At 48.5% G+C, this 25,433-nt stretch overlaps 1 protein-coding gene across 2 annotated transcripts in view; it reads left to right on the top strand.

The window, feature by feature from the left end:
• USP32 (ubiquitin specific peptidase 32) overlaps nucleotides 1–25,433 on the top strand; it is a 3,569,419-nt gene that overhangs the window by 2,165,430 nt on the left and 1,378,556 nt on the right. The gene's annotated exons all lie outside the window — the stretch shown is intronic.

Here is a 25,433-nt window from a genome sequence, read left to right as displayed (position 1 = left end):
CAACTGTTTCTATACATCTTGCTTCATCGCTGCATGCTTTTCTGTACGCGGTTTGTGATGTTAGGGCAGGATATTATTCAGGATGTTTCAGGGTGGCCATGAGTGCTCACCAGCTTCACGTCCGCATTGCCTGCTGGCTGGCCATGCCCTCCCCTTGTAGTGTAGTCTTAATAGACAACAGGGTGGTAGTTGGCTGTGTAAAGTTGATCTATTGACTTGGTGATGTGGATTCCCAGGTACCTTATATTGTTGGGGGCCCATGCATATGGAAGGCTGATTTTTAGTTCCGTCTCCTCCTCCGGGGGTATATTCAAGTTCAGAATTTCGGATTTGTTGCTGTTTATCTTGAGGCCCGCAACCTCTCCGAACTGAGCTAGCGCCTAGTCAATTGCGCATAGGGATTCCCTTGGGTTATCTATAGTTAGAAGCATGTTGTTGGCAAATGCTGCCACTTTGTGTTCCTTTCCCCCGAAGGGGATACCCATAATTTCTTTTGTTGCCCTTAGCGTACTCAGTAGCGGTTCTAGGTGAATGGCATATAGGAGCGGGGACAAGGGGCATCCCTGTTTTGTTCCCCTCGATACTGCTCCCGGGTCTGATAGGTTTCCATTAGTTAACAGGCGCAAGGAAGGTTGTTGATAATTAGCAGTTATTTTAGTCATAAAGGCTTCCCCAAACCCCATTTTGTACATGGTGTGAAACAGAAATTGCCACTCTACCTTATCAAAGGCTTGTTCTGCATCAAGTGCCAGCAATAGGGATGGTGTGTGTGTGTGTTTTATTGACTTTTTCTATAATGTGGGCAATTCTTCGTGTTGTCATGTGTCTGCCTGCCTCATATAAAACCTGATTGGTCGGGTCTATTAGTTTGGGAAGGAGGAGTTCTAATCAGTTTGCTAGGATTTTAGTAAACATTTTTGCATCTTTTGATGAGCGCTATCAGCCTGTATGATCCACATAGAGTCGGGTCTTTCCCTGGTTTGGGCAACAGTATGGCTTTTGCCTCTTCCATTGAGGGTGTTATCCTTCCCACTACCCTGAATGTATTAAACAGGTTGGCCAAGTGAGGGGCTAGGTCTTCCTTAAATGATTTATAAAATTCTGACCTGAAATCGTCTGGGCCCGTGGCTTTATTGGCTGGGAGTGCTGTGATGGTTCTGCAGACTTCTTCTTTAGAGAATTCTTTCTCTAGGTTGGCCCTGTCTTGGGCTGATCTTTTGGGTAATCCGCAGTTATCCAGGTAGTCTACCTGGTTTTGTTGCTCTGGGCCATCTAATTTGTAGAGATTCTCGTAGAATTTAACAAATTCCTTCTTAATGGATGTTTGGTCTGACTTCTCATTTCCCCCCAGGTTGTCCTGATCTTTAGGATGTCTTCTCTGTCTCCGCTTTCCTCAGCTTCCTTGCTAGGAGCCTGTCTACTTTATTCACTTTAATATAATACTTCTGTTTAAGGTGCGTTAAGGGGCGTTCTGCTCTGGTAGTTTGTAATATTTCTAGCTGGCCCCCTAATTGCCCTGTATTCCTGCTGTATTTCCCCTATAGACCCCAAAGCGATTTTTAGCATGGTCTCTTTCAGTTTAGCCTCTAGGTCCTCCTCTAGGAGTCTGCGTTCTCTGTCCCTCCTGGCCTTTATCGCTCTAATTTTGCCACTGTATAGTGGCCTTAAATGCATCCCATATCATGGGTGGGCTTACTTCCTGATTCTCGTTGGTAAGGAAGAACTCCTATGTCTCTTCCCTCAGCTCCCCTTTCAGGGTCTCGTCTTTAAACATATGTACTGGGTATTTCCATCTCCATAGCCCTGATTGGTATTGTGGTTTTGCAGTTATCCTTGTGATAGGGTCGTGGTCTGAAATGTTTATCGCTTCCACCTCAATTTCAGACACTAGGCCTAAAAGGTATCTAGACACCCAGATGTAGTCTATTCTCGACACTGACCTGTGCACATAGGAGTAAATGGTGTACCCTCTGGCATCTCCTCTCAGTTCCTTCCAGGTATCCACCAGCGCTTGACTGTCCATCTTTCCCCTGCAGTTCTTTCGAAGGTTTATTGTGGGCGTAAGAAATTCTCGCATGCTTATCTCTATCTGGGTCCCACGCTAAATTAAAATCGCCTGTAAGAATAATGTTCCCCGGGGCGTGGCGAGCCAGCGTGCCATGCAGCAGCGTCTGCTGTAAGCTGCGAGTGAGGGTGCCCAATCGTGCGGTCTATGGCATCCCAAAAGGTTAAAATCGACTTGGGAAGAAAATCGTAAGGTGTCCTGTGTCCGGGGAACTTGTTGTGGAGCCTCTTACTCGCGATGACCGGACCGCCGGAGTGCAAAATGGCAGGCAGACACCCGACCCGGCGTAAGTGAAGAGGCAGAAGTGCGAGTTGTCACAGAGCTAAGGCAGAATGATGCCAGACGGTCCAGCAAGTGCAGAAAACGTGGCCCTGACACAGAGCTGTTGTGCCCCAGCCGTGGCAACTGTGAGTGAGCTGTGGAAACTGTACTTCTCCCGACCCGAAGAGCGGATAATGGCGGAGCACTTGGGGAGAGGTGTGCAGCTACAGCGCCCGGGAGGATTGAAGTCGTAGTGTAGGTAGCCTGGGGCAGCGAATTTGGCGGCTAGAAAAGAGCGCCAGCTCAGATTCTGACTCCCTGCAACGAAAACGCTGCAGACACATCAGTGTGCAGCCGGCGAGCAGAGGTGAGTGTGGGAGCTTAGCGGCTGTGCGCGTCCTAAGTGCTCGGGGAGCTCCCGCTGAGGCCCCCGGAGGCTTGGTACGTCGCCAGTCTGGGTCCTGGAAAGTTCAGAGGATTGGGAGGCGAGCGCAAGACGGCGTCCAAGCTGTGCTGCTGAGGCTTCTGCGTGGAACCCTCGCGCCTTATGTGACAAGCTGGAAATTACTATTATCTTGCTGAGTGTGGCTTTGGGGCTCCCAGGGACTTCATTTGAAAGGTCGGAATAATTACTCACTTGGACAGGCTGGTTACGCTGAGGCCAATTTCTACACTCTGTTACTTGGGTGCACCACGAACTGGGTCCTGAACACTCTTGGCAGAATGTACTAGAGGTACTGAAGACCTGGCACAATCACCCATACTGGCGATGCCTAGAGCTGTACAGAAACCAAAAGGAAACAACATTGGGATGTACCTGAGGGCTGGGGACTCGAAAATGCAATCTGCAAAAGCTGATCTTCACCCCCAACAAGCAGCTGAGTACCTGGCGGAGCCAATCCTCTCGAGGCAATATTTTGAGATGATGAAAACCCTTAAGCAAGACATAACGCAAAAAATCAAATCAGAAATGAAATCCTATAAGGACTCCCTTGCTTGCTCCATTGCGGATTTGAATTCTCATTTAAGCGGGTTGGAGGAGAGAGTTAATGACCTAGAGAAGGTGTCCTATGAGCAGGGTCATGACTACGACGGCCTTGCCAAAAGAACTCAAGCATAGAGGACCGGCTGGAGGAATTGGCTGTGAAGCAGGCAGATTTGGAAAATCGATCTCGAAGAAATAATATGCGCCTGAGTGGGGTCCCGAGACAAATAAGGGACCAAGATCTTGCAGAATATGTCAAAGCTCTCTTCAAATCTCTGCTAGGCCTTGAAGACTCCGATGAACTGATCCTGGACAGGACCCATCGAGTCTATTCCTCATTCCAGCAAAGGAAAAATCTTTTGTCTGACGTCCTTTCCAGGGTCCACTTCTTCCGTCAGAAAGAGGAAATTATGGCTGCAGGCAGAAAGGCAGAGTAGGCGAAGTTCCCGGGCTCCACGCTGAGTTTGTTTCAAGATCTCTCTCCCTCCACCATGGCAAATCGTAGAAGGCTTCAGAAAGTCACAGGGCCTCATTACGAGTGGCCCGGTAAAACCGGGTTCATTACCGGCATGCCGGAATGAGCGGGTCCGTGCTCGTATGAACACGCTAATAGCTGGTGATTACGAGTGCACAAGCACGAGCGTCCCCCCCATGCCGGTAGTGGCAATACCGCCATGCCGCTAAAGGGCCTCCAACTCCCCTATACCGGCATCGCGGGACCCGCCCATAGCGGTACCGCCTCATACCAACCCCTAAATACTGGCATGGTAATACCGTGTTCGCAAAAAAACAGACCCGGAAATTACGTCATCGCGCAGGAACGGGAAATGGGCCGGCGGCCATCTTTAAAAACACAATCCATTGCCATCCTCCATAACCACCAGTCGATACTCGGAGAGCACAGTGGAAATCCATAGAGGATGTCAAAGGCTACCAGGAAGACCACCCCCCGGCTGCATAAACAGCGTTACTCAGACGCAGAGCTCACCATATTAGCGGACACTCAAGCTGCACATGCAGACACAATACAATCCCACGACAAGAAGCGGGAGGTGCAGCAACAAAAGAGGCAAATCTGGCAGGCGGTAGCCCGCAAGGTATCAGCCGTAGGTCCCACCCCACGCAGTGTGAGGGACTGCAGGAAGCGGTGGGATGACCTCCGGTTGAGGGTACGCAATATCATGGCCACCAATCGGAGGGAGGCCATGGCCACAGGCGGGGATGCCCACTGTTAGGCAGAAACCTGTGCAATTCCCTTAGGGACCACTGCAAAAGATTTAAGACTACAGGTGTTTGGCAGTAAACCCACTTGGTAGCAGTCTGTACCACACAGATTCACTTGGTAGCTGTGGCTGAGCAGTCAGACTTCCCTCAAGAAGAGTTAGGCAGTATGCGGAGTAAACACAATAGGTACACAGACACAGTAGCACAAACAAACACTGACCCGAGCTTTGGTGTAAAAGTATATAATTATTTATTTAAAGACACACTTGTGATTTACACTAGCAAAAAGAGGTAAGTAAATTCAGCACACAGTCACTATCATATATATACAACCCTATTCACTTATTAGACAAGTCTTAGTGAGAAACAAAACTTATTTTCAGACAGAGGTGAGCGCTTAACATAATATGACACTCTAATAAGTTGTAAAGAAAGGGAGGGAAAAAGGCAGAGTTAAGGAAGCACACAAGTTTCAATACTTTTAGAAGAACCACAGTAAGGCAGGATAGGCAGAATTCTACTGGAGAGCAAGGAAGTCAATTGCAAGGCCCACTCTTGGAGGGAGCAAGCAGAAGGGGTCCAGGTTCGCACAGTGGGGTTATGCCCAAAGAGTCTTGTAGATAGTTCGCACAAAAAGGATGAAATTAAAGTCAGGAAAAATTAGCTAGGTTGTCCCAGGCTAGCCCAGGTTAGAAAGTCGGGGCTTTACTGTCACCCCGAACGATCTGTCGCAATGGAAGCCAGGCGGGACACAGTACCTTAAGTGTGAAGGAAGCTCCAGCGGGGGCAGTTGTTCCTGGCAGCAGGTGCAAGTCGGTGTTTCGTCCAGAGGAAGAGGGGTCTCGCCGTGGAGGAATGATGAAGGGCGTTGCACTGCCAGGGAAGAAACCAGCCGCGGAGTTCTTCGGTCAAAAGGTACTACCCTTCTCTTCGCGGTAGTGGTAAACCGTGGTATTCCGGTTGTCAGGGTGCTTGGCACGGGCAAGGTGGACACGAAATGCTCCAGGAAGGTGAAAAGAAGGCAAAACTGGTTATCCCCACCAGTCAAAGGAAGAAGACACTCCGGACTGGAGATCTCCTCTGTCGTCGGGAAAAGTGGTGAGACGGTTCAGCAGGGCTCCACCGGTGGTGTCGTCGTTGCAGGTCGGCTCAGCTTCTCCCGCCTCGGATTCTTAGGTCTTGTGGCGACTTCTGAAGTTCCAGTCCCCAAAGCCCTGCTTTTATGCAGAACACCCCCATTCACTCAGCCTAGCTGTCAATCAAACATGCTAAGTGGTGAGCCGGCCGGCTCACCACTTGGGCCAATCACACAGGAGTGCGACTTGAGTTACCAACTGTGGGGGGGGGGGGTGTGGGTGTGGGTGTGCTCAGTTTATACTGGCACAGCCTCCATTGACTCCACATGTGGGGATTGTGTGCACCTGTGGCAGCTGCCTTGTATCCTGATTGCTTTTTGCGGGTGGTCCGCGATGCCTGTATGGCCGGCATCGTGCAGCCCGTGATTACGGCTTTGCGATGCCGGTATTTGCATGTCTGCGTAGGTTGTGATTCCCACCTATTACCGGCATGCCGGTATTTGCTCCCTGAAGGGGCGTGTGTACGCGCCTATGCCGCTATTAGCGGCACCGTTGTTTAGGGTGCCGCTAATACCGGGTTTGCGGGTCAGAATGCAACGGGACGGTAAACGATGCCGGTATTATCATACCGGCATCGTTTTTGCCTTACCGGCATACCTCGTAATGAGGCCGACAGCCTGGCTTCAGGAAGAAAAGGTCTGTTATCAGTGGAGATTCCCATGCAAGCTGCTGTTTAAATATCGTAATCGATCCTACACCGTTTGTTCCGAGGAGGAGGCAAAAATGTTAATGCCAGGGCCTGATGGAGGAGTTCCGGACACAAATGCTAGGTCCTCTGAAGATCGGTCTAGGAGCCCTACACCAAAGGATACAAATAGGAAACCTAAAGGTTGGAGCGTTGTGAAAGGGACTGTGGACGGACCAAAAGAGAGTGTAACCCCACATGAATTCGAAATCCATCCATGACTGACAGTTCTGATTGAGACTTGCATGAATGTCTATTGTCTGCAGATTCATCTGCCAGCATGAACCTTTAGACCTTGAGGTTTCAAGCTCAGTTCTCTGGGTGAGGTATGGGCCTTTACACTGAAAGGTCTGGGCAGCTTTGTTGGGGCTTGGATGCAAGTCTTCAGACGCTGCAGGGGGCTCTCCAGCCCTGATTATAAATAATTAAGCATTTTCCATGACAATGAATTATTTACAGTTATTATTAGGTTAATATTGAGAGCCTACCCCGGTGGTGGTTTTGTCATCTACGCACTAGGATCCTCTCTGTGGATTGCTCAATTGAAGGTAAAAGGGACAAAAGTACGGCCTTATAATGTTGGGCACCCAACACACGGATCATGCCCACGATGGGTGTATTGAATGAATTGCTGTTTAGGTTTATGAAGGCGTTAAAAATCCTGGCGATTAAATGTTTTGTTTTTTTTCTTATGTTTTACAAGTTATCTCATGGAATTTTAGTCATGGGTTCTGCTGTAATACTCGTGGGTTCTCCTGGCTATATTGTTCTATTCATATCGTGAGCACTAAAGTAAGGCTGTTATCTTGTACTATAACATGGGTGCCCCTTGGGTTGGTAAATTCGGCATGGTTCACTGTAGGCCGATATTTGCTATACAGGTGGGAGAAGGATAGTGAGGGAATTCCTTGGGGATGGGTTTACGTGGGAAATCGGATGTCGTGGCTATGCATGAGACTTGGATGGACACCAGAAGGTCTATTCCGAATATATGTTGCCTCACTCTGAATGTACAGGGCCTAAACTCTCCCCTAAAACGTAAAGCCCTATTCCATCGTTTGGCTACGCTTGACCCACTATATTGTTCCTCCTGGAGACGCACCTCTTATCCTCTGATGAATTCCGGCTTAACAATAAGCTTTATCCTACTAGATTTTGTGCTTCCTCTGCGCTCAAGAAATGCGGAGTAGCTATTCTGGTCCGAAAGGGGGCCCCTCTGAAGGTTCATAGAACTTTATGGGATAGAAATGGCAGATAAATCCTTGTAGTGGCCACGCTACAGGGGAGGACTGTGACTCTGGCATCGCTATATGCGCCCATCTCTCAACAAGACGTGTTCTTCGCCTCCATGTCTGAAATGCTGTTTGAACATGGGGAAGGGGATTTAATAGTGGGGGGAGATTTTAACGCGGTGGTTAATCCGTTAGAGGATAAATCCATGTCACCAACTACAACAGACAAAAAGAACTTCTTGGCACTTACAACACTTCTCCGGGAGCATTCACTTATAGAAGCCTGGCGTTTCTTTCATCAGGGAGGGCAAGACTACACTTTCTATTCTGCAGTACACAAAGGATTCTCTAGGCTAGATATGTTTCTCATTTATTTCAGACCAGCTGGTCCCCGAAGTAACTGGTATAGAGATTCTCCCTAAGGCGTTATCGGACCACGCCCCTGTAGAATTAACGATGGCGCCTTTGAATGACACCCTGGTGCCCACACGTACTTGGCGCCTGAACGAATTCCTGTTAGGGGACCCCCAATTCTGCTCTGGCATCTCAGACACCATAACTCAATACTTCTCTGAAAATGATAAGGAAGGGATGGATTACGCTGTTGTTTGGGACGCGGCGAAAGCGGTGATCCGAGGGCAGATGATAGCCCAGACAGTAGACAGAGGGAGACTTGGAAAGCAAGTCCAATCTCAACTTGAGCTTGAACTTCAGAAGAGAGTAGAACTGCATAAAAATAGACCTACTCGGCGGTCACTTAGAGATGTACGGGTGACTCAGAAAGTTCTTGAAGCTCACCATATGAGCCGGGCGGCTTATGGCATAATGCGTACTAAACTACTAAACAGTATTATTATTCGAAAGGAAATAAGGCCAACCGCCTCTTGGCAGCTAAACTGAAGAAGCAAGCTGTGCGTAACCACTGAGAATCTGTGAGGGAGACCGATGGGAAGCAGGTTTATTCAGAAATGGAGAAACTTCAGGTAATGGAAAAGTTTATTAGGGAACACACGGCCCCCCATCTTACTGGTTCGGAAGTGGTCATGAATTTATACCAAATTCCCATTTAACCTGGGTTTCTCCTGAAGTTTGTGCCCACCTGGAGGAACCGATTACTCTGCAAGAAACAGAAGCTGCCATCTGTTCCATCCCACTGGGTAAAGCCCTGGGGCCAGAGGCCTTACAAATAAATTCTATAGAACATTTAGGGCCCTGCTCTCCACCTATCTAACAAAACTTTTTAATGTGGTCTGGGCTTTGGGCTCAGTGACTAAATCTATGGCTGAATCTGCCACAACGCTGATTTTGAAGCCATGGAAGGATCCCGCAGATTGTGCATTTTATCGGCCTATCACTCTGTTAAAAACAGATGCAAAGCTATTAGGTAAAATAATTGCAGAGAGACTGGGGGGGATACTCCCATCGTTGATGGGGAAGGACCAGACCGGTTTCATACGCAATTGCTCAACGTATGATAATGTTTGCCAAGCTATAGACTTAATTGCGTTGGCCCCCAAGATCCCGGGGAGACTGTCCCTATTGTCCTTTGATGCCCACAGGGCATTTGATGGCATGTCTTGAGGGTATTTGGAGGCGGTATTAGAAGGGTTTGGCTTTGGATTTGGCTTTGGCTGTTCAAAATTGATACTTAATTTTCAAATCCCTTCGACGAGAGTCAGATTGAATGCAGGTTGGACCCCAATGATAGTTTTAGGCAAAGGTACTAGGCAGGGCTGTCCTCTGTCACCCCTGGTCTTTGCCCTGCTGATGGATCCCCTGGCCCAGCACATCAGGCTTCACCCGGAAATTCTTGGCTTCGAGGTGGCGGGACAATGTCATAAAATAGCTTTATACACGGACGATATGCTCTGTTTTTTAAACGATGCTCCTAACTCCTGTTCCTCCCCTTATGGAACTTTTGGCCCATTTCGCTCATATTTCAGGCTTTAAGGTGAACCCAACGAAATCGGTAGGAATGGCCCCAACAGAAAGTCCTCCTAGGCTAGATGGCATTCAGGCAGCGTTCCATATCCCATGGTCCCCCACCAGTATCTCATATTTGGGAATAAAACTGACCCCGACCTATGCAGTCTTCTTTAAAGCAAACATCCCTATCTTAATGAAAGAAGCTAGAGAGTGGCTACAGCGTTGGGACTCCCAGGAGATTTCGTGGCTGGGTCGAGTCAGTGTGTTGAAGATGTCCCTTGTCCCAAAACTTCCTTATGCGTTTCAATCCCTGCCAGTGCTAATTCCTGAGAATGAGCTCATAGATATACAAAGAGAGATAGGTCGGTTCATCGGGAGAAGGAGAAAACCTAGAATTCCTTTTAAGATCCTTACAAGAGGGAGGATGGTGGGTGGGCTGGGACTCCCCTCAATTTCACGCTACTACAGGGCGGCCCAAGTGGCACCAATGTTGTCCTGGGGGAATCCAGGGGAATCTCCTAAATGGTAACAGATTGAACAAGCGTTAGCTCCATTTCCCCTGGCCCAGCTTCCATTTCTCCCCAAAGAGGCTCAGAAGTATTGGGGCGAGTTGTTACCCCCTACGTTAGTCATGCTCTGCAGTTGGGATAGGGCATGCACACAGAGAGGTATCATATCAGGCCTGGGCCCATTGTCCCCCATTACTCAAAACCCAGCATTTACTCCGGACCTATGTGCTAGATCATGTCAAAACTGGAGTCAAGACAAGCCCCTGAGATTGAGGGATCTGTATGTACATCAAGAACCCCTGACGTTCCAAGAATGCAAAGAAAAATGTGGGCTTTCGGAATCGGAGCATTTCAAGTATATACAGTTTAGACATTGGTTAATTAACAAGGACACTTGTCAAGCTGCCTCAAGAAACCCAATTGGTATAGAACTGCGAATTCTAGAGGGCCAACAATCTCACAAATTAGCCACTTGCTTTAGACTTTTGGCGAATGCCCCTTTAGAGGAAAAACTCCCTTACATGCTGGCCTGACAAAGGGAATTGGGTCTGGAAATTTCGGTGGAGTCTTGGCAGCGGATCTGGCATAGAGCCCAGAAAAGCTCACGTTGCACTATTGTGAAAGAGAATGCTGTTAAAGTCCGCTTTAGGTGGTACCTGCCTCCAAGCAGGTTCCACGCAATGAATCCGGAACACCCTGATACTTGTTGGCATGGCTGTGGGGAAAGGGGACATTTAGCCCATATGTGGTGGCACTGTCAAGTTATTCAAACGTTTTGGCTGGAGGTGCGTTCTAAAATTAAAGAAATGACGGGATCCCTGCTTCCCATGGACCCACGAGTATTAATATTGGGAGACGCACCAGAAGATGGGTCCTTTCCAATGTCAGGGTACAGAGCAGCTTTGATTTCTCAGTTACTTATAGCTGCTCGAGTTACAAGAACCTGATTTAGGAAGGCGGTATAGGGACCACATGTGGCATACTGGTGGGTGACGTGTGAGAGTTATTAGGCTTAGAGAAACTCACAGCCATGCTCAAAGGGAAACTCCCAAAATTCACGAAGACTTGGGGCCCATTCTTGGAACATGTTTCAGACAGAGAACATATGTTTTTTCAACCACAACTAATGAAGCATTTTATGAACCCATGATATTAATGTTATAAGTTTAGGGACGACTGATTCCTTTATTCTTTTCTTTTTTGCTATTTATGTTAATGGTTATTGTTGTCTCTTTCCTCTTTCGGTTTCCTGGTTCTCCTTCAATGACACTTCGCCAATTGATGAATTTTCCCTCCTATTACCTTTTTTACCCACTGTTGAATAATTAACTTTGAGAAGTACTTATTGTGTTTATGAATTTGGAAAGGCATGGTGAAATACGTTTATAGTGATAGCATTGAATGCAAAAGCATAGAAGAAAATGCATAGAAAAAATGCATTTTAAAAAAAAATGAATGGGGGGGTCCCTCCCAACCCCCGTTGTTTTACCCCTTAACCCCATTATAATAAAAATAAAACCTTTACCTATGAAAAAATAATTTTTTTGATGCTTTTGCAGTCAATGCTTTTGCATTCAATGCTTTGTATTCGATTGAATCACCAGATACCGGTGAAATATACTGTGAAGGAGTATGAATTGTTATATTGTTATGCCTTGTGAATTTAAATGTTGAAAACTAATAAAATATATATACAAAAAAAAAAGAATAATGTTCCCCTTGGCAAACCCCTCTAGCCTCTATATAGCGACCAGTGGATAAGCCGGTTTTGGTCAGTATTGGGCACGAATATGGAGGCCAGGGTGATTGTTTCCTCCGTTCCCTGGAGGATAATTGCGATAAACTTCCCTTTATTGTCTTTACTGACGTTTAATGTTCAGGGATATCATTTTGAGTGACTGTTCCTTAACCATTGGATGCATAGGTTTTTATGGCTACTCGCTTTGGGGCACAGGCGTGTTTGGATAGTTCAGGACCTGGATCATCCCTTTCCCCCCTCCCTTACCCTCCTCTTGCTGGGAAGACTCAACTGGCCTCTAGCCCCTCCCGATTTCCCTCTTCAGGGGTTGAGTCCCTTCCCCAGTGCCCACCCTTGCAGGTCTTCCCTGACCCATGTGACGAGTCCAGGATTCTCCCCCTTCACATCCTCCCCCCCTGCATGGCTATGTGTTTCCCCTCCCTGGGTGCTTCTGTGGTCTGGGCATGTTCACCACCCCTGTGCTTTTAAATGGCGGGTCTCCTCTCTGGGGAATCTGTTTCCTGTTGCTTCTTTTCCGGCACAGGCTTTGGCCCGTTCTGACCCCTTTTTTTCCTTGCACTTTTCTTTGATGCATGGGTAGTCCATTTCCATGCCTTTTTTCTTTGGTCCTTTGCCGGGCCCCGCTCCTTATAGGCTGGGGCTACTTCTATATAGAAATTTGCTCCCTCCTCTGTTGAGGAAATTCTCCTTTGCTTGTCCTCAAACTCGAATACGAGGCCAAACGGGAAGGTCCATTTGTTCCAGTAACTCCTGCACAATCGGGCTCATCATTCTTCGCTTTGTGAGCGTGGTCTGGGACAGGTGTTGACATAGTTGTATAGCAGAGCCGTTGAGATGGAGGCCTGTTGAGCGTCTGGTGGCTGCTAGTATCCTTTCCTTTTGGGTATACTTGTGCATGGCCACCAGGACTTCTCTGGGTCTTGCTCCGGGTTCTTTTCTTTTTGACTCTACTCTGTGGAGCTGGTCTACCAGGATTTCCTTTGGGGCTGCTACGTCCACTAGGTCTGCAAAGATTTGCTTAACTGTCTGCGGTAGCTCTGTGCCACCCACAGCCTTGGGCAGCGCCTTTATTCTTATGTTCGCCCTCCTTGATCTATTTTCAAGTTTCTCGGTTTGCATCTCCAGGTTATCTGTTGCCCTAGCTAAGTGATCCATCAGGTCATCCATTTTTCGAGAGTATTCTGCCATCTCTTGCAAGGCTTTCTCGTTTGTGTCCACTCTTGCCTCCAGTGATTGCAGGTCACCCTTCACTTCCTTTATAGCCGCCGTTAGGTCCTCTTTCATTCTGTCTAGTTGGGATTTGATCGTGACTGCCATCCTGTCCCCAAAATTCTGGAAGCATTTTTGTGTGACCTTTTGTTCCTCCTCACACTCTTCTTGGGGCGATACCCCCCCCCCCCAGTCTCTTTCCTGGCCGATGTCGGGCTGGAGTCCCCCCTCTTTTCTCCACATTTTTTCAATTGTCCCTTCAAGGTTCTTCTTATTTCCTTTTGTGGGGGCCTGGGTCTCTTTTCATTTGTTCTTCAACATCCTGGTTTGGAGGACTAATGAGGCCCGGAGGGCGAGGGGGGGGGGAGCAGCCCCTGATCTCTCCCGGGGTTTGGATTGTGTTTTGTCTCTCTTGGTTCTTGGGGGCAGCTAAGTCCATTTTTTTTTGTTTTGTTGCGGTTTTGCAGGGGGTGTTGGGGGGGGGGGGGTCACACCTGTCTTGGTTCCGCTAGTTCCTATTTTTCTTGCCTGACTTAATTTTGTGACTGTGGGGGCTCCCTGCCCCCCCCGAGATTGGTAAGGGGTTTGAGGCCTGGGGTAGACTGTTCCAGCCCCTACTTGGGCCTCTATAGCAGTGGAGCTGTGAGAGGATTGCTGGGACTGTCCTTGGTTGAGCTCTGGTTGTCTTCAGCCCGTTATCCCTTCCCTCCCCTTATATGTGGATTGCCGGCGGAGGCGGGGCTCTGCTTTGGGGCTCCGGGCCCTTCCTCTGGGGGGAGATCGAGGCGTTGCTGGTGAGTGTGTAGCTCCCACAGGGTCCCTTGCAGGAAGGTGCTGAGACGGGAACGGGGTGGCAGCTTAGCGGATTTGCGGTTAACAGGTGTCTCCCTCTCAGTCCCAGACTCAGCTCCGTCTCCACTCGAGTGTTAGATTTCCTTGCCGGGGCCTCAGCCTCTGTGATGCCGACACTCCGGCAAAGGTATCCCTGATGTGTGCTGATCGGGGGGAACCTCGCTTCCCCAGGTTAGATCTCCCCCCTGCACCGTTGCCTGGGCCTTTCCTGGTGTGACCCTGTGTCCTCGGGCTGCTAGCGCCTTGACCAATACTTTGGGGTACCTCTGGGATGGCTGGCTGGTGTCTTCCTCCCTGCTTCCTGTCGGTGCCACGGGTGTGCCTTCACTGCTGGTCCTGCTGGTGGTTTCGGCTCGCTGTTTTGTAGTGGCGGTTGGATTAATCCCTTCCGCCGTGGACCTTATGGCAGATTTGCTCTGTGTTTGGCGTTGCACCAAGGCTCTGCTGCGGGTCCGCTGCAGGGTTCGGCCGGAGGGGGGCCTATGCTCCTGGTCTCAAAACCTGCTTATCTGTGCCCGGGGTGGGGGTTTATTCTGTTTTTCTGCACAGGAAAGGTTCGAGAGCACCTCCTCACAGTGTTTCCCCTCCAGCTGCCATCTTGGAGTCTATCCTTCTCTGAGATTTTTAAGGGAGTCAGGGTACACCACTGTCTTCACCTGAGGCTTAATGAACAGGCCTTGTTTTCAAGTCTTGCACCATGTGTCAGTAGACCACGTATTTGTCGACTGGTTATTTACTGCTTTTTGATTTAATTATGCTGGGTGCTAGTACTCCTCTTGGCCTCTGGAGACTTAGTTGCTCTGTCTTACATGTGCTTTCTTCACCCTTGATTGTCCAATACTTGGCACTTGCACATGTTTTTATTTCTGCTTAATGTAAGATAAATGTGCCCTTCGTTCATAGCTTAGCCTGGTTAACTCCCTTTGTACCTTCCAATTATGTCTTGCTGTGTCATCCTGAGTTCCAGCAAAACTGATATTCTTTGTTTCTTGCATGAAGTTGTTTTCTGCAGCATTTCAGATCTGCAGCCCATGTTTGTCTGAGGTAGTTTTGACACGATCCGACGTCATCTTTCCATCATGGCCGCTTTCCTCACATTATAGTTTCTACTGCAGCAAGCTTCTATTTATCTCATCTACCTTGCGTTTCTGTGTATATACATTCACTATTTGATAGGGTTGTCGGAGTGCATAGCATCTCTTGTATTTTCGATATGGTATTAGGATAATACTTGGTGTCATGCAGTGTCTTCCTGCTATTCATCCAATATGACAGGGGTGAGGGGGCGGGCACTCGAGATGACGTCAGCTGCTTCTACACACAATCCAAACATTTGCTATTAAAATCACCTAATAAAATAAAATGATACATTCAGCTGACCAATAAGAAAAAGGTTCAGCGATATCATTCATAAAAAGATCCAACAATTTCCTTCTCGAGTTAAAATACACATTTATGAACACACAAGTATTAAAAGCTTTAGAAGATCTCCCCGGGCCACATCATCTTCACTGCCCAGATATCGGGACATCCCGATTCTCTCAGACGAGATGCCCAGATTATTTCGAATAGCACATAGCAGGCCACCAAAAGAACAACCCTTGGGACCTTTCTCGGCAGTGGAGGCATGGATAGGGAAACCGCTTGTTAATGGGGTCTTGTCGAGCCATGTCTCTCGAAAGCATATAATTTGAGCCTCCTCGCCACCAAAATTGCCAAATATTATGAACCATAAATGTGAATGTCCAGGAATATTCCATATTTAAATTTTTTCTTTCATTGCCTGTCGGACCACTGAGACACATTTCCATATACTGGACGTGCAGATTCCATCCAATTTCTCTTCATACTTTGTTGGTTACCTGTAATTCCCTCACAGTTGAAAACAATATGAATAGCATTTTTGGCTGAGGGGACATTAATACTTAACATTGGCCTCTCACCATTTTCCGTCTGAATTCCCGTTTTATGATATATGATATGATATTTATAACGCGCATATTGTTGCTCAAGCTGAGCAGGTGAGTGCATTGAAAGGTATACTGCCCCTGGGCCCTGCATCCACGTAAATTTTGTTTTTAATCCTTGCGCCTGTCCCTTTGTCCACCCGCTCCCCACCGCACAGATCCTTCTTCCTGGTGCTGCTTCCCGCCCCTGGACCCACCCACCCCTCCCGATTGGTCAATCCTCCGTGTGCCTGGTGGCCTAGCGGCCTGCACTGCACCCCGCTCGCTTCTTGTTGCTGAAGCTGAGCAGGTGAGTGCATTGAAAGGTATACTGCCCCTGGGCCCTGCATCCAAGCAAGTTTTTTGTTTTTAATCCTTGCGCCTGTCCCTTTGTCCACCCGCTCCCCACCGCACAGATCCTTCTTCCTGGTTGCTGCTTCCTGCCCCTGGACCCACCCACCCCTCCTGATTGGTCAATCCTCCGTGTGCTTGGTGGCCTAGCGGCCTGCACTGCACCCCGCTCGCTTCTTGTTGCTGAAGCTGAGCAGGTGAGTGCATTGAAAGGTATACTGCCCCTGGGCCCTGCATCCACGTAAATGTTGTTTTTAATCCTTGCACTTGTCCCTTTGTCCACCCGCTCCCCACCGCACCGATCCTTCTTCCTGGTTGCTGCTTCCCGCCCCTGGACCCACCCACCCCTCCCGATTGGTCAATCCTCTGGGTCACACTGGCCATTACTGCCATTCCAGGGCAGCCCTCTGCCCGTGCAGCCCCTACGGCTAAGGACCCGAGGCAAAGGACGGCTCCTACAGTGACGGCACCATGTCGTATCTGCAGGTATCCGCAGGAGAAGCAAGAAGCCAACAATAAGTAAGTGTGGCAAGGGCAGGGACTGAAGCAATTACTTCACGCCATACTACCCTACCACTAATCTAACAAAGCATCACCAGTGTAAATTCATTATATCTGTAGTATACTTGCATTTAGAAAAGTTGCATTTAGTGTTGTGCCCAATAGCCTCTGTGTGAAAAGTTGCATCTAGAAGTGTGTCCAATAGCCTCTGTGTGAAAAGTTGCATTTAGAAGTGTGCCCAATAGCCTCTCTGTGAAAGTTGCATTTAGTGTTGTGCCCAATAGCCTCTCTGTGAAAAGTTGCATTTAGAAGTGTGCCCAATAGCCGCTCTGTGAAAGTTGATTTAGAAGTGTGCCCAATAACCTCCCTGTGAAAAGTTGCATTTATAAGTGCATTTAGAAGTTGCGTTTAGTTTTATGCCCAATAACCTATCTGTGAAAAGTTGCATCTAGAAGTATGCCAACAGCCTCTCTGTGAAAAGTTGCATTTAGAAGTGTACCCAATAGCTTCTCTGTGAAAGTTGCATTTAGTGTTGTGCCCAATAGCCTCTCTGTGAAAAGTTGCATTTAGAAGTGTGCCCAATAGCCTCTCTGTGAAAGTTGCATTTAGTGGTGTGTCCAATAGCCTTTCTGTGAAAGTTGCATTTAATGTTGTGCCCAATAGCCTCTCTGTGAAAGGTGCATTTAATGTTGTGCCCAATAGCCTCTCTGTTAATGTTGCATTTAGAAGTGTGCCCAATAGCCTCTGTGTGCAAAGTTGCATCTAGAAGTGTGCCCAATAATCTCCCTGTGAAAAGTTGCATTTAGAAGTGTACCCAATAGCTTCTCTGTGAAAGTTGCATTTAGTGTTGTGCCCAATAGCCTCTCTGAAAAGTTGCATCTAGAAGTGTGCCCAATAGCCTCTCTGCGAAAGTTGCTTTTAGTGTTCTGCCTAATAGCCGATGTGTGAAAAGTTGCATCTAGAAGTGTGCCCAATAGCCTCTCTGTGAAATGTTGCATTTAGTGTTGTGCCCAATAACCTCTCTGTGAAATTTGCATTTAGAAGTGTGCCCAATAGCCTCTGTGTGAAAAGTTGCATTTAGTGTTGCGCCGAATAGCCTCTCTGTGAAAAGTTGCATCTAGAAGTGTGCCCAATAGCCTCTCTTTGAATGTTGCATTTAGAAGTGTTCCCAATAGCCTCTGTGTGAAAAGTTACATCTAGAAGTGTGCCCAATAGCCTCTCTGTGAATGTTGCATTTAGTGTTGTGCCCAATAACCTCTCTGTGAAAAGTTGCTTCTAGAAGTGTGCCCAATAGCCTCTCTGTGAATGTTGCATTTAGAAGTGTGCCCAATAGCCTCTGTGTGAAAAGTTGCATTTAGAAGTGTGCCCAATAGCCTCTCTGTGAATGTTGTATTTAGAAGTGTGCCCAGTAGCCTCTCTGTGAATGTTGTATTTAGAAGTGTGCCCAGTAGCCTCTCTGTGAATGTTGCATTTAGAAGTGTGCCCAATAGCCGATGTGTGAAAAGTTGCATCTAGAAGTGTGCCCAATAGCCTCTGTGTGAAAAGTTGCATTTAGAAGTGTGCCCAATAGCCTCTCTGTGAAAGTTGATTTTAGAAGTGTGCCCAATAACATCCCTGTGAAAAGTTGCATTTAGAAGTTGCATTTAGTGTTATGCCCAATAACCTCTCTGTGAATGTTGCATTTAGAAGTGTGCCCAATAGCCGATGTGTGAAAAGTTGCATCTAGAAGTGTGCCCAATAGCCTCTCTGTGAAATGTTGCATTTAGTGTTGTGCCCAATAACCTCTCTGTGAAAGTTGCATTTAGAAGTGTGCCCAATAGCCTCTGTGTGAAAAGTTGCATTTAGTGTTGCGCCGAATAGCCTCTCTGTGAAAAGTTGCATCTAGAAGTGTGCCCAATAGCCTCTCTTTGAATGTTGCATTTAGAAGTGTTCCCAATAGCCTCTGTGTGAAAAGTTACATCTAGAAGTGTGCCCAATAGCCTCTCTGTGAATGTTGCATTTAGTGTTGTGCCCAATAACCTCTCTGTGAAAAGTTGCTTCTAGAAGTGTGCCCAATAGCCTCTCTGTGAATGTTGCATTTAGAAGTGTGCCCAATAGCCTCTGTGTGAAAAGTTGCATTTAGAAGTGTGCCCAATAGCCTCTCTGTGAATGTTGTATTTAGAAGTGTGCCCAGTAGCCTCTCTGTGAAGGTTGCATTTAGAAGTGTGCCCAATAGCCGATGTGTGAAAAGTTGCATCTAGAAGTGTGCCCAATAGCCTCTGTGTGAAAAGTTGCATTTAGAAGTGTGCCCAATAGCCTCTCTGTGAAAGTTGATTTTAGAAGTGTGCCCAATAACATCCCTGTGAAAAGTTGCATTTAGAAGTTGCATTTAGTGTTATGCCCAATAACCTCTCTGTGAATGTTGCATTTAGAAGTGTGCCCAATAGCCGATGTGTGAAAAGTTGCATCTAGAAGTGTGCCCAATAGCCTCTCTGTGAAAAGTCGCATTTAGAAGTGTGCCCAATAACCTCTCTGTGAAAAGTTCCATTTTAGAAGTGTGCCCAATAGCCTCTCTGTGAAAGTTAAATTTAGAAGTGTGCCCAATAGCCTCTCTGTGAAAAGTTGCATTTTAGAAGTGTGCCCAATAGCCTCTCTGTGAAAAGTTGTATTTTAGAAGTGTGCCCAATAGCCTCTCTGTGAAAAGGTGCATTTAGAAGTGTGCCCAACAACCTCTCTGTGAAAAGTTGCATCTAGAAGTGTGCCCAATAGCCTCTGTGTGAAAGTTGCATGTAGAGGTGTGCCCAATAGCCTCTCTGTGAAAAGTTGCATTTAGTGTTGTGCCCAATAGCCTCTGTGTGAAAGTTGCATGTAGAGGTGTGCCCAATAGCCTCTGTGTGAAAGTTGCATGTAGAGGTGTGCCCAATAGCCTCTGTGTGAAAGTTGCATTTAGAAGTGTGTCCAATAGCCTCTGTGTGAAAAGTTGCATCTAGAAGTGTGCCCAATAACCTCTCTTTGAATGTTGCATTTAGAAGTGTGCCCAATAGCCTCTGTATGAAAAGTTGCATTTAGAAGTGTGCCCAATAGCCACTGTGTGAAAAGTTGCATCTAGAAGTGTGCCCAATAGCCTCTCTGTGAAAGTTGAAAGTTGATAGAGCAGATGAGTACATGGAGCGGATGACTGCATAGAGCGGAGGAGTGCATAGAGCGGAGGAGTGCGGGGAGCGGTGGAGTGCTGGGGGCGGATGAGTGCGTAGAAGAGATGTGTGCATAGAAGAAATGAGCGCGTAGAAGGGATGAATGCATAGAGGAGATGAATGCGGGTAGAGGATGAGTGCATGGAGGGGATGAGTGCGTGGAGGGGAAATGAATAAGAGTGCATGGATCAGACTGGAGCGCATTGAATTGCGTGACATACATAGCATGGTTTGGAATCCTGGGGAATGTTTGAAAGAGCATATAACCCATCATATCTCACCACCACGCTTACTCTCTTCTTTACACCACCACTCAACTAGAACACAGAGATACTATGACACCATTCGGTATAACTGTTCTCATACCTACACCTGCTGCTCACTCCCCATCATTCTAAGTAAACACTGCTGGTTACACACCCCCCAGCCAGGCGTTATCCTCAGGCCTAACGCAGCCACATTCGGTCTGGATAAATCCTGCCAGAATGAATACATACTACAGATCTCTCAACCACCACACCTACCGCTAAAAAGCAGCTATTACATGAATTCTGCACCAGCTGCACACATACCCGGTGCTCACATGCACCTTTGACTCTCTCTACTCTTTCTACTGACCTGAACTTCGGTTCCCAAGGGCGTTCAACCTACCAGCGCGTTCAGACCATACCAATGGTATATAAGGCGCTATATAAATGCAAAATAACATAACATAACAATAACATATACACAAGTGCTTCAAGGAGCAACAAGACAAGGTGGGAGGGGGCGGAGGGAGGACCAAAACAACGATCTTACTAGGCCTTGCGACATTCAGATTGCGCAAGTGCAGGGGGAGGTGGGGAGAGAAGTGCAAGACAAAGGAAACAGCCGAGAGTGCAGCCAACTGGTGGCTAATAAGTGCAAGAGAGGGTGCTGTAGGGTTACAGACAGACCACCTGTGCAAGGGGTGCCAAGAGGCAGTGCAGGTTGCAACTGGACAGGCAGGTACCTGGGCCCGAAATCAGAGAGTGACCAGGAGACCAGTGCGTGGATCAGACAGGAGATCAGCAGGGTAGAGGAAGAGAGAAGGTGGAAGCAAAGAGGAAGGTCTTGAGGTGCTTACCGAACCGGAGATGGTTCTGCTCAAGTTTCAGAGAGGCAGGGAGGCTGTTCCAGAGGGAGGTCCCAGCTGAAGAAAGAAATCTGCCCCCAACTCTTTGCCTGGAGAAGCGACGTACCATCGAAGAGTTGGAGGTGGAGGAGCTGAGCGCTTGAGTAGGAAGATATTTAGGTAGAGAGAGCTGGAGGTATTGCTATCCCAGGCCCCAGAAAGTGTTGTGGACAATGCAGATGGTCTTGAACTTGATCCTTGCCGACACTGGGAGCCAATTAATACATTTCAGCGCCGGAAAGATAGGATCCCTGGGCTTGTTGCCAACGGCAAGTCTTGCAGTCCTGTTCTGGATGAGTTGTAAAGGACAGAGAGTAGAGGCAGGTAGATTTAGAAAGAGGCTGTTCCAGTAGTCTAGCCTAGAGATGACTAGATCTCTTGGGACAGTGAGCTTCTGGGCGAAAGTGAGGTAGGGAAGAGTACCTTTGTGGAGGTGCAGCTGGTAGTTTGACTTCTTAGAGACGTCCGAGATGTGAGCAGTGAAGGAGGGTGTGGAGTCAAAGAGGACCCGAGGTTCTTGGCCTCACAGGTAGGAACAGGAAGAGGGCCTAGGGTGGACGGCCAGAGAGTGAGAGGAAAGGAGGGAGCTGGTGATCTGATGAGGAGGATCTCCGTCTTAGTGACATTGAGGCAGAGATCATTGTCGGAACACCACTCCCGAATTGCGGACAGACAATCCGCGATGAGAGAGAGAAGAGGCGACTGAATGGAGCCTGAAAGAGAGCTGAGTATCATCTGCATAGCATTGAAAGTTGGAGCAGAGAATGCTATACAGTGGGCAAGAGGTGCCAGGTATTAGTTGAACAGCCAGGGAGAAAGATTGGACCCCTGGGGCACACCACAGGTAGAGAGAAAGATATAAGAGAGGAAGGACCCAAGTTGGACCTGAGAGAGTCGATCAGAGAGAAAGGAGGTCAGCCAGGCCAGGGCCTGATCGGTGATACCCAGGTTGTCACGGAGTTGGTTGAGCATGATGGCATGGTTGCTGGTCTGAAAAGCGGTGAGAGATTGAGGATGATAAGGACAGAAGGGAGGTTAGAGTCGAGGTTTGAGAGCAGGTCTTCACCGATGTTCAGGAGAGCAATTTCTGTGCTTCTGGCCGCTCTGAAGCCAGACTGATGTTCATGGAGACAACCACTGCATTGCAGCAACCTACGACCATGGAAAGACCCAAAGGACTCAAACCGGTCAAATCACATTGATAATAAAAAATATGTTTCATTCAGCACTTCTAGTTTCACCAAATTAGAACAGAAATGTAACTGCACCAGTTCGACCCTGTTTTCTCCTTTGGGAATTCTACCTGGACAATATCTGACGAGGTGATCATTCTCAGTTTCAGGATTTCCCTGAATATAGATAAGGATATGGGATCTATTTAAAGGGAGCCGCACATCATCATTAAAGACACATTCCACAAAGAGGGTATACCTGTTGTTCTGGTTCGAAACCGGCATGCAATCATTGACACTACTATGTAGTAAATGCACAGTAGGGCAGTGTTTAATTACCATCGGGGCACCAGCGGCTTGACTATCCACGCATCCCTCCAAACCACAATGTTTTGCCTGAAATTTAATCCTGCATTCTGCTGTTATTAATACTCACACGTCCCGTCCCCTTTCCTCCATCCTTGTGGGCGTCCCCCAACATGGGGACTGTACTGGAACCTTTGGCAGCAAACAAATGGGCTTCTGCATTAAATTTAGTATAGCGTGCAGGAGTCCGGTCCCGGCCGTGGTAACACCTCACCTCAGATCCTTTTTCCGCACGAACGGTGTTGGACCTGCCAGCTAGGTGCAGAAACTTTTTCAATTTCCAAGTTCTCCCCATTCTTAGCTTTTTAAAATCTTCTTCACCTCCCTTCTGTGCCTTGCCTCCTCCAGTGCATGCCGGCTGCAGGAGGCTTCCAGAGATGCGCATCCTGTGATTACTCGTTCCCGGCCTCAGACCCTCATGCACTCTGTCTTATGTGCCTGTGGCCTGACCACCACTGGGACACATTCCCTCTCTGTCACCGGGCCTTGAAGAATTGTCTTTCACACTGGAGTGAGATCTTCCATTTTCTCCTCCAGGCCATTTTAAAGAGTTTGTCTCCAGGGCCTCTCATCAAGATAAGGTAGGCCCTTTGTTTAGTACGGCTCCTCAGTGCAGAGACTCCTTCCCGCAGGTTTCCACTGGGAAGGCTACCTTGGATTCTGGTTCTGCCAGACCCGAGCCTGTTAAGGCTACCAGCTCCCGGGCCCAGAGGGTCTTCCGGGCTCTCTGTGGAGGTGCGATCCAGTTCTTCCTCCTCTTCTGCCCCAGCGGGCAAGTGATCGTCTTGTTCTACCTCCAAGAGTCAGTTTGTAGCACAATCCAACACGACTACCAGCTCTGTAGCTGAGGGCACCCAGCCGATAGGAGCCATCTCCGAGTTCGTTGTTCAGGGCGATTCGAGTTCAGCCAGTTCATGCTTTTGTATGGGCAGCCAGCAGCCCTCCAGGCCTACCACCCCCAGGCACACACTTCAGTAGTGGCATCGGCCTATGTATTCTAAGCCATCCTCTTCGTCGTCCTCTGCTGGGGCCGCCACCAGTTGTCTTTCCAAAGAAGACCAAGCCTTTGAGTCTTTTGGCAAGGGTTGCGACATCTACTTGGGTTGCATTTGTGGCCGTCCAATGCCGACGCCCACCTAGTCATGACGAACGAGAAGCTATGGCGAGAGATCATGGAGTTCCTGCCTGACCTCCCTCTGGAGAGGCATGCCTACTTCAAGGCTGGCCTGGCAGACGCCAGGGCAGTTGTGCAGGACCTCATGGAGGCTTCGGTCTATCAACATTGATACAGCCAGCAGAGGGCTGTGCCTGGGGTCAAGATGAGGCGGATGGCGTGGATGTATGCCACTGAATTCTCCTCTGAAGTGCAAGAGAGTATCCTGGATTGGAGACTGCCAAGTCCTTGGCCTTCCTGACTAAACAAGCTTTCACCTGCTTCAAGGCGTTTTGAGACTGCGGTGCACACAGGCCTGACGGGTCCCCAGCGACCACAGGAGGAATGGCTGAGGACATGGCATGTTTTTTCCGCTCCCCCTCCTATGCTCCAACCTCAGATGCCAAAAAGCAATGACTTAAAGGTCAGGGAACACAGCTTGCATGTAGGAGGATGGCTCACTTTCTTTCAGGACAGCTGGAAGCGTTGTTTCAAGAGTCCTTGGATCCTTTCTATAATCTCCACAGGCTTCAGTCTTTCTCTTCCTTCCCCTCTACCTTGCTCTCCTACTCTGCTTCAGATAGGGTCCCTGGCCCTTTTTTGGGAGATCTTGCTTCAAAATGCGGGCGGTGGAGCCGGTTCCTCGGTCAGACAGGGTCTCTGGCTTCTACTCCAGGATTTTTGCGGTATACAAGAACAACCAGGCTGACCTGGGGAGTAGTCCTGGACCTCATTCCTCAACCTATCTCTCAAATGCTTCAAGATGATTACTCCTGCGCACATAGCTGAGTATTTATGCACAGGGGACTGGATGTGTTTGCTGGACCTCAAGGATGCGTACCTTCATGTCCCCATCTCCCAGCCGCATCTGAGGTTCTGTGGTTCACGATTATGTTGTTCCACATCCAATGCAAGGTGCTGCTTTTCGGCTTCAACTCGGCCCCTTGTGTGTTCACGAAGCTGATGAATGCGGTGGCCGGTCTCCGCCTGGAGGGCCATCCCTTCTACCCTTATCTGGATGACTGGCTGGTGAGGGCCAGCTGCCCGAGGAGGTGGTGCACTCCTGCCAACGGCTGGTGGACGTTCTTCACCAGCTGGGCTTCTCCCTCAGTTTGCTGAAGTCTCAGCTGACTCCCACCCAGGACCTGGTGTTCCTTGGAGTGCACTGGGAAACTGCCATGCAGCAGGTTTTCCCCACGCCCGAGAGGCTCCTCTCCCTATGCAAGGCGATTGGGCACTTTCTGGCCAATTCAACCAACTCGCATGGTGGTTCTGGCACCTTATGGGACTGATTGCGTCTTGCGTGCTCATGGTTCAGCACGGCCGCATCAAGATGAGGCGCCTCCAGCTCCACCTGGTGGCCAATTGGGACCAGGAAATGGGTTTGCAGTCAGGATTCCAATTCCCATGTCCCTCCTCCCGGATCTTCACTGGTGGCTGATGGACTGCAATGTGGCAGTGGTAGCCCCCTTTACCATGCCGGAGCCCACTCTGGTGGTGACAATGGATTTATCGCTTTTGGTCTGGGGGGCTACTCTGAGGGGGCTACTGGGTTTATGCTGCATGGTCCAGGGCGGAAGCCCTTCTGCATAACAATCTGCTTGAACTCAGGGGGATGGGCCTTGCGCTCAAGGCCTTTCTGCTGCTAAAAATGGGCAAGCCAATTCTGGTCCGGATTGACGACTCCATGACAATGTTTTACGTGAACAAGCAAGGTGGCACCCGTTTCCTCCTCCTCCTGTGCATGGAGGCGGTGTCATTCTGGGAATGGGCCC

The sequence above is a fragment of the Ambystoma mexicanum genome, chromosome 9 (assembly GCF_040938575.1).
Source record: "Ambystoma mexicanum isolate Mex_15411 chromosome 9, UKY_AmexF1_1, whole genome shotgun sequence".
Taxonomy (NCBI): Eukaryota; Metazoa; Chordata; class Amphibia; order Caudata; family Ambystomatidae; genus Ambystoma; species Ambystoma mexicanum.
The sequence above is the reverse complement of the archived record's forward strand: the minus strand, read 5'-3'. Positions and strand labels throughout refer to the sequence as shown.